Genomic DNA, 10,519 nt, shown 5'->3' on the forward strand with positions numbered 1-10,519 from the left:
ACCATCCAACCATAGATTGGTTTATGAAATCAGTTCGGAGTTGATTCCCTCCTTGTGCGTCACAGAGAAATTCAATTTATGTATCGCACATGGGACGTAACATCAGATGGTCTATCATTGATTGAATGCGTGGATGGGATCACAAAACATCGGATGCTTGAACATACATGGGGAGAAATCAAGTTTACAAAATAACCTAGCCTGTAAATTTTTTTTAGTGTACCAAGTCTGTACTTTTGAGCTTCTTTCTTTCGATCTCTTACGTGCCCCCAAAACAAATAAAGCCACGAGAAAGAACCTATTCGCTCTTGTGCACCTTTGTCCCTACAAGCTAATTAATTAGCTACCGCTCAAAAAAAGTTAATTAATTAGCTCACCAAGGCCGGCCATCGTTTTGTTAAGAAGGCAAACGACTAAATACGGCTGGCCGGCCGAAGTTTCGACCGGCTGAGCGCGCGCTGTAAGATGTAGGCAGATCCTACGGTGTGGCTGGCTGGCTGGCTGCGTGTCCCATTTTTTAGAGAGCACGTGTTGGTGGCTCAGCAACGAAGGAGACTTTTTTAATGGAGCCGGCGAGCCGATTTGCTGAGGCGGTGAGCGGTGGCGTACGATGATGACTCTTTTTTTTTGCAACCGTTGTCGATGTTTGCTACGAGCGGAGGGAGGTTTTGCTACGACCAGCAACCGAGGGAGGTACATTGCGAGCTCGTCCATGGGTGCTGTGGCCGGCGTCCACCGCCACCGAAGCTCCGCCCCGTTGTTAACCGGAGTTGCGACCGTCGCCATATTGACTGCAACCTACGGGCGCATGGTGTTGCATGCGTGGAGCCAACGAGAAACACATGGGATGCAGTGATCGCCGGCGAGGGGGGCGAACCAGCGATGTTGAAGGCGGTGCTTCGAGGTTAGTCGTTCACTCCCGCATGGCAAGTGTTGGCGGCCCACTGCTCCTTTTTTCCGCTGGCGTTGTCGGATTTGTTTTTAGGAGAGAAAACGACACGAGAAGCCCCGATCTAACAGCCATACGTGCACGCATCCAACGCCTACGCGGTGACCGGCACAAATTTGGGCCGGCCGACTGGCGGCTAGCACTGGCCTATTAAGAAACAATTCATAACATGCTACTCCAAAAATAATGCAAACCATAGACCTTTCGACACCACATGTTGTACGTGGATAACCTTTGGCAGGGAAGGAGGCCATAGTCTCAAACAAATTGATAAAATTTCATCGGTACGAGAAGAAGGCGTTAAGTTCCTATCAGCTACCTGCTACCTTGTCCAGGAATCAAAAGTTGGCCAGCTCCAAATATATATATTATACAAGCTCCCGTACGAATCTTTCATATGATATAGCTATATAACAAAGAGCCTATCAATGATGTAGCTATAATAATCTGTGCTCTGTTGTACGGGGAGATTCCTGTGCAAACCTTTACAAAATTCCTAGTACTAGACTACTAGCTACTCCCTCCGTTCCGAATTACTTGTCTTAAATTTCTCCACCTGAGAAAGCCGCCGGATCCGCTCGCGCGGCCGCCCGTGATGGTGGCGGCGAGGCCTCGGCCGCTCCTTTCCTCAAGGAGGACCTCGGATCTGGGGCGGCGGCCCTTCTTGGCGAGGCGGCGGCGCCTTTCGGCCGGCGTCGTTCGCGGGGTGCTCTAGCCGGCGGCCTCGACCACGCGGGTGGTGAGACGACGGCGGGTGGCGGCGGTGGCGCGGAGGTCTTCCCCTCCTTGTCAGATCTGCGGGTGGCTCCTTTCCCCTGTATCCCTCATCCCCGCCGCTTCTCGCCAGCCTCCTCCCGAGTGCCGATATGATGTGGGTGGGTGTTCGGTGGTCTGGTCCTGGGCCGCGGGAAACCGTTGGCCGGCTTGGCCGGCCTGGCAGCATCGACGTCCCCGACGCCGTCTCCTCCTTGGAGGTGCTGCAGAGGTCCTTCCCCTTTCCACCCCTGTTCCTCCTCCCGGGTGAAAGCCCAAAATCCGGCTTGGATTGGGCGGCGACGGCGCGCTGTGCGTCGTGTCTTCCTTGGGGGCGCCGCCTGGGGAGGGTTGCGCTCAGGTGAGGGGTTCAAGGTCGGAGCTTGGGTGGCTTGGGTGGTCCAGTGACGGCGGTGGCACGAGGTTCTCCTCGTTGGCCTGCCGGTTTACTTGATGCCTCTGCTGCCTTTCTTCAGTAGCTGCACCTGATGGTTTTCCTGCAGCTCTCCGGCGTTCTAAGTTGTGGCGATGCGGCAGTCGCGGAGTGCTCGAATGTTCAAGTGGTGGTGTGTGCTGCGGCTGCTCCAGGTCCCGAAGCTGGCACGTCCCCTGCTCTAGGGTGAGAGTCTCTCAAGTCCGCCGGGTATGGCGCCTTGCGAGCCATGGCGAGAGGGAAGGGTCCCTCTGCGGCGAGAGAGACGGTGGATGTGTGATGTCTTTCTACTTGGGCGTTGGTCGGGCTCACTTGCCACACTCTGTTGCAAGCAGGTCCTCGTCGTGCTCGTGTGTGCCTCACCCTTAGATGGCTGTTTGGCTGTAGTCTTCGGCTAGGACAAGCTTCGAGCTTTGTTTTCTTGTATTCTTTTTGAGCTTGTGTGACCCGTTGAGTTGTAAGCCTCCTAGAGTGTCCCCTTGTATCGTTTGGTCGTGGGGTTTGTGTGTGTTTGTATTTCCTGGCCGGTTGATGGCTTTGTTAATTCAAAGCCGGGCTCTTCACGAGCCTTCATTCTAAATTTTTTTTTGTCTAGATACGGAGGTATCTAGCACTAAAATGAGTCTAGATACATCCGTATCTAGACAAATCTAAGACAAGTAATTCGGAACGGAGGGAGTAGTTTATACTTGTTCTATTTGATCTTGACCTAGATGGCTACTGTGTCTCCACATGGTGTGGCCGATCAAATGCAAATCTCAAGAGGCATTGGAGAATGCGTACATGGTTTATGAGATCCACTCGGCATTATTTTATGCACGATTGAGTAAACTAAACTAACATGTTACATGCACGTGTTGGTTGAGTATTAAGAATGGTTACATTTGAAATGATAATGTCGACTGATGTATGGAGTACTTGTTTCGTCATAGGTAATTTTAATAAATTGATACAGTAATCTACCCAGTCAGTATCATGGCTACTTAGCACAACTACTAAAACAAAAATACAAACTAATACATCCCTTGAAATATAATATAAGGTGCCTTGGACATTAACATGGTCTACAAGGGTGTTTTGAACATTAATTCTTAGGGAAGTATGCTACATCAAATCGAAGTAAGTATGGACTAAAAGAATATATGTCATGACAGATCGATTGGTTTTGATACAGTAATTATCGGTAAGTATTGTTTAAGAATCTTCAAAATAATTAGAAGTTTGGCTTCCATAGATGCTAGCCTTATTTGAACACATGGAGTGATTAAATTACTCGGTCTTAGGTAGATTATCATTGTCATTCAAAGCTTCACATCCAAACAAAGTCAACTCGAGATTTATCCATGATCAGATATCACACTATGTAGCTAAATTTTCAAAGAAAAGAAGGAAGATAGTTTCTCCCCTTGCATTTACATCCACAAGCTTGTTGATTTTACAGCAGAAAAATGAATGTGCTGGTCACAAAGAATTTATGTTGCCAGATTCTGAACTTTGCTAATGAAAATCGGATTGAAAATCGGATATGCAAGTCGCCCTATATCCATGTGCGTTAGTTAGGGGCAGGTTTCACATCAGGCTATTGTTTTTACAATTGATTTTCTTTTTCCGTGCACATGGTGAGCTCGTGACCAATATGGTGAAACAAACAGAATAGGTTTGAATTCAACAAATGGTATCAAAGAAACATAATAGTTTGAAGAAGAAAAACATATGTGGATAACTGAAAATCCCATAATTACTTCTTAGAATCCAAAAGATCTTATTTTACCTCTAATACATATGTATATCCTGATTTCGACCGATTTGTACAGTCCTCCCTGACATCGAGTGCATGGATTCCTAGCTAAGTGGGCAGATCAATGACACTACGCAACCGCAAAAACAAATGGTGTACGTACTTTATACGGAGTATAATACACTCATGTTTTTCCTTGCAGTTTTATATGTGTAGAAATAGTTAACCTCTCTATACTACCATAGTTTAGTCCATTGAACGGAGAAAAGACAGACCTAGCTAGGCAATATGTGAAATCTGTGATTAGTATGTAATCACGTTACTGATGTGCCGCTGTTCTTGAATATTTTAAAAAATTGACTGGACTCTCGGTTCTTTTCTGTATTAATGTTTGTTGTGTACTGGATACTATAAGAGCAAATTTTTGAATGCAGCCGGCATCTGTGCTGAAGAAGAACACATGATTGGACAAGGTGAGCTGTGATTTACGGATGAAGGACTGTCAGTCCTATACTTATCCAATCGGCATACACACAATGTGTGAGCTCGCGATGGTTAACTGAACTTAACTGAAAACTCACTCGAAAGTAGATGACCAGCTAGAGTTACTAAAACTTAACAGTGAAACCTCCCTAATCTAGATGTTCGACTGCATGATCTCGATGATGCCAATTTGCGTGTGCAGCTCCTAGAAGCGCGCATGTCCGAGCGATTTTGTGAGGCTGCTCCTGTGTACTGATATAATCAACTGCAATCATACCATTCTTCACACAGTCACGAATGAAGAGGTACCTAAGATTAATGTGCTATTGTGCTTACTTCGATCGTGGAACACATGATTATTGCAAAGTTGTATGGCAGATTTGTTGTCGACGCGAAGTTCAGCCTACAGAGGGTCTTCCTTCAATAGATCACCGAGAAGACGGCCGGTCCAAACTCCCTAACAGGCGGCCGTCACGGCATCTATGTACTCCGACTCGCATGGTGAGAGAGTGATGACCTGCTTTTGAGGATGCCAGCCGACCGGTCAGGAGCCATAGAAGAACAACATTCCCGATGTGCTCGCTATCATCTATGTATCCTCCCATAGTCCCATATCTGCATCACTGAATCCACGAACCTTTGGTAGTGGAGCATGCCAACAAGGCTCTGGTAAAGCGCCGCATCTGTTAACGGGCTGATGCTTGACCTGTAGAGCTTCAACCGCACCTCCATGGGAGTATGGCAGGGGTTGCAGGCTTTGTGCCGCACTACTTCGCAGGTGGCGTTCTTTTTTACTTTGAAGATCCATTTCAATCCAATTGGCCAATGTCCTGTAGGGAGGTTACCATGTCGCGTTCTCCTCGACCGAGCCCATTTCCTTTAGCATCGCACGGCGCCATATGTCAGGCGGCTCCGCCTCCGCAAAGTTAACCAGCTCATTGGCGAGCACCAGGTAGAGTTTGTCAGCCTCCAATGTTGGGACAAAACCTAGACGAACCCCTCTCTCTCTCTCTCTCTCTCTCTCTCTCTCTCTCACTCGCACGCAGCCTTTCTTTTTTAGTTTCTTCTTTTTTTGGCAATGTGCATCCGTCATGTCACTTGGGCATTGCGTTGTTGCAGAGACTGGATGTAATTAATATCTCTGCGATATTAATATATGAGGTTTTTTACAATACCCTGATACTCCTTACATGGAGGTGGGAGTACCAACAAAATCTCACCGTTAATTTCAGAGGGCACTTTAGGCCTTTTGTCTCCGTAATTTAGGTATAATTTTAAGATTTTTCCTTGATCTAATTTCCTAATCTGATCACCTGAAAAAAGAAAAAAAATCTCTTCCGATCAAGCGCAAGCCGCCGCCTCTGATCGTGCACAATGACCGGTGGCACATCCTCCCGGGGGAATCTTCTCAGTCCCCAGGCCCGATCACACACATGCATAAAAAATTGGCAACCTAGCCGCCGGCAAGTGCTCCCGGCGACCCAGCCCTCCCCTGGATCTAGCAATCAGTTCATTCCAATTCCAACAATCACACAATTACTAATAGTTGTATACTTGTATTTCACCGCATCGCGTTCCCTTTTGAGATCTGATGTATTGATTTCGTTTTGGGGATATGAAGAAGTCCTGCTCTATGGGTCCCCAGCTTAATCGCCGGTTGCATGTTGATGTGGAGAATTAACAATCTAATTCTAGATTACCAAATTACCCTCGAACTGGTGGTACTTTCCAACTTTTAATGATAGTACTCCAAGACATCTATACTGGAGTGCCAAACAATCGTATCCATCAGATTAGAGTAAATGGAGGGCTTATATTCATTTGAAGGTACCATAAAACACCTCCATCAGCTATCTTCTACCTCGTCCAGGAGTCAAACGTTGGCCAACTTCAAATTATACTACAAGCTCCCGTACGAATCTTTCGTACTACGTATAGCTATATAACAAAGAAACTATTAATGATGTGAATAATCATGAGTGGACGAGGTAGAAGATAGCTGATGGGAACTTAACGCCTTCTTCTGGTACCGATTTATTAATTTGTTTGATACTATGGCCTCCTCCCCTGCCAAAGGTTATCCTCGTGCAACATACGGTGTCGAACGGTTGAGTATTTTATGAACGAAACTTATTAACTCCGAACGTTTGGATTTTAAGCATGGCAACCTAAATGTTTTTCATAGCAACTTTAGTTCAGGTGATGTTGGCAAACATGGTAATTTTTTAACAAAAAATGAACTGGGACAAAGTTGTCATGTGTTAACGACTAAAGTTGCCACCTCACATCAACTAAAATTGCCATCAAAAAACGTTCGAAATGTTAAAATCCGAACGTTCAGGATTTATTGGGATCCTTTATAAATTGTTTCTTAAAATAACGATGGCCGGCCTTGGTAAGCTAATTAATCAGCTTGTAGGGAAAAAGGTGCGTGCTCATAGCAACCCTGATGCAAGAGAAATCAGATTGGTTCACAAGAGCGAATAGGTTCTTCTTGTGGCTTCATTTGTTTTGGGGGCAGAAAAAGTACAGACTTGGTTAGGGCAGCTCACCCCTCAAAATAGTGGAGGATCCGGCAAAGTAAACCCTTAGTGGAGTATATTTACTACACTAAGTTTTGGCTGGACCCATCTAATCCCCTATATATAACGGAGTAAAAACCAAATTTGCATAAAGTTCAAGATATATTCGATTTAAACAACCGAAATTTGACATAATGTGCATATATTCAACCGAAATTTGCATAAAGTTCAACATAGATTCTATTTAAATTAATCTTTGGCTTAAACACAACCTAAACATAAACTCTAATCACTATTATAGAGTGCTATCCATTTGGCCCGCTTCATACCACCGATCTTAGGGTTCGGCCCTGTGTCCTTGTCGCCGCAGTCGGGGAAGATGCGGCGCCATTCTTCGACGTCGATCTCCTGTCGTCGCCGCAGTCGAGGAAGATGCGGCGCCATTTTTCGACGTCGATCTCCTTCTCCTTGTGCTTGTCGTCGTCGGAGAGGACGACGACCGCCCCACCCCCCATCCCCGGCGTCCACCATGTGGTCGGCGAATCGCTTGCGCAAACGTATGTACGGCGACTTACATATCCGATATTTTCATTAGCGAAGTTCAGAATCTAGCAACATAAATTCTTTGTGACCAGCACTTCCATTTTTCTGCTGTGAAAGCAACAAGCTTGTGGATGTAAACGCAAGGTGAGAAACTATCTTCCTTTTTTTTTGAAAATTTAGCTAATAGTGTGATATCTAATCATGGGTAAATCTCGAGTAGACTTTGTTCGGATGTGAAGCTGGGAATGACAATGATAATCTACCTAAGACCAAGTAATTTAATCACTCCATGTCTTCAAGTAAGGCTAGCATCTATGGAAACCAAACTTTTAACTATTTTGAAGATTGTTCAATACTTACCGATAATTACAGTATCAAAACCAATCGATCTGTCATGACATGTATTCTTTTAGTCCATACTTACTTTAATTTGATGTAACATACTTCCGTAAGAACTAATGTTCAAAACACAACCTTGTAGACCATGTTAATGTCCAAGGCACCTTATATTGTATTTCAAGGGATGTATTAATTTGTATTTTTGTTTTAGTAGTTGGCTAAGTAACCATGACACTGACTGGGTAGATTAGCGTATCAATTTATTAAATTACCTATGGCGAAACAAGTACTCCATACATCATTTATCAGTCGACATTGTCATTTCAAATGTCTAATGTAACCATCCTTAATACTCACCCCACACATCCATGTAACATGTTAGTGTACTTAATCATGCATAAAATAATGCCGAGTGGATCTCATAAATCATGTACGCATTCTCCCATGTGTCTTGAGATCTGCATTTGATCGGCCACCATGTGGACACAGTAGCCATCTAGGTCTAGTATAAACTAGTAGTCTAGTACTAGGAATTTTGTAAAGGTTTGCACAAGAATCTCCCCGTACAACAGAGCATAGATTATTATAGCTACATCGTTAATACGCCCTTTGTTATATAGCTATATCATACGAAAGATTCGTACGGGGAGCGTAGTACTCCCTCTGTTCCATAATATAGTGCGCCTGCGCTTTCCATGATTCAAGTTTAACCATAAATTTAACCAACGAGGCCAACTGCGGTGAAAGAAAAAAATTATATCATTGAATTCATATCAAAAATACAAATTCAGTGGGATAAGTTTTGCTCCCGTCACAGTCGGTTTGGTAGTTAAATTTACGGTTAAACTTGAATCTTAAAAAGCGCGGACGCACTATGTTATGAAATGAAGGGAGTAGTATATTTGGAGCTGGACAACTGTTGACTCCTAGACGAGGTAGCAGGTAGCTGATAGGAACTTAACGCCTGCTTCTGGTACCGATCAAATTTTATCAATTTGTTTGAGACTATGCATGGCCTCCTCCCCTGCCACTGTCCTCGTACAACATGCAGTGTCGAAAGGTCGATGGTTTGCATTAGTTCTAGGGTAGCATGTTACGAATTGTTTGTTAACAGGCCATTGCTAGCCGCCTGTCGGCCGGGCCAAATTTAGGCCGGTCACCGCACAGGCGTTGGATGCATGCACGTATGGCCGTTGGATCAGGGCTTCTCATGTGTTTTATTTCTTAAAAACAAATCTGAGGGTGCCAGCGGAAAAAGAGAGCAGTGACCCGCCGGCACCCACCATGGACGAGCGAACGCGCAACCTCGAAGCACCGCCTTCAACGCCGCCGGTTCGCCGCCCGCGATACCAATCATCGCCCTCGCCGGCGATCACTACCTGCCATGCGTTTCTCGTTGGCCCCACGCATACAATACCGAGCGCCCACAGGTTGCAGTCAATATGGCGATGGTCACAACTCCGGTTAACGACAGGACGCAGCTTCAGGGGCGGCGGTACCTCCCTAGGTTGCTGATCGCAGCAAAACCACCTGCTGGTCATAGCAAACGCAGACAACTGTTACAGAAAAAAAGTCATCATCGTTCGCCGCCGCAGCCCGCGGCAACTCGGCTTGCCGGTTCCAACAAATTTGAGCCCCGGTTCTAGCAAAAGATCTCCTTCGTTGCTGAGCCCACCCCCCCCGGGCGTTGTTTGCAGCTCCTCACGTCCATGGCATGTGGTGTAGGCTGCATGGGGCCACCAGCAAGTGCTCTCCAAAAGAATTTCGCGGCGCACAAGCAGCTAGCCGCAATGTAGGATCTGCCTACATCCTATGATGCGCGCTCCGCCGCCCGAAGCTGTATTTAATCATTTGCCTTCTTATTATAACTATGGCCATGTTTGAATTCATTGGTTAGAGTTAGTTTGAGCTAGTTTGGGCTCAAATAGCTCTAAAGTATCCGAACATGAGGGCTAGCTAGTTTGAGCTAGTTACATCTAACTCACCTAAAAAAAACTATCCCACCCAAGTGGTGCTAATTGGAGCTAGTTCTCCTTGTGCATTTATTGTCAATCTAATCTTGTCTTCCAAACACCTATTTGGCTAGAGTTAGTTCAGGGCCAATCATGAGTTAAAAACTAACTCTAACCTCTAGCTAAGTTAGAGTATCCAAACAAGGTCTATGGCCGGTCTTGGTGAGCTAGCCCGATGGAAGAGAAGTCAGATTGGGGCACAAGCTAGAGCGAAGAGGTTCTTTCTTGTGGATTCATTTGTTTTTGGAGGCACCTAAAAGCATCCAAAGAAAGAAGCTAAGAAGTACAGACATGGTACACTAAAGAAAAAAGCTATGTTCAAGCATCCGATGTTTTGTGATTCCATCCAGGCATTCAATCAATGGTAGAGTCACATGTGCGATACACAAATTGGATTTCTCTATGACGCACAAGGAGGGAATCAACTCCAAATCGATTTCACGGACTAATCCGTGATTGAAAGATTAGGAGGACAGTAGTATTCCTAACCCATCAGAGTTTGAATTCTAGACTTAACATTGGTGTTTATATTTTCTAGATTTATTTCAGACTTTTCGACGATGTTCGTTCAGTGAGAGGAGATGTTCCCATCCACTACGAGACGCCGGTGTGACACTTCGTGTATCTCAAAATCAAACACCAAGAAAAACTATAGAAATAGTAGCATCACTTGGGCTATAATTTATCACAGAGGAGATGTTCCCATCCACTAGAGAAATCATCACAGAGGACAACAGAAATGATACT

The sequence above is a fragment of the Triticum urartu genome, chromosome 6A (assembly GCF_056163025.1).
Source record: "Triticum urartu cultivar PI428250 chromosome 6A, HENAU_Tu73, whole genome shotgun sequence".
Classification (NCBI taxonomy): Eukaryota; Viridiplantae; Streptophyta; class Magnoliopsida; order Poales; family Poaceae; genus Triticum; species Triticum urartu.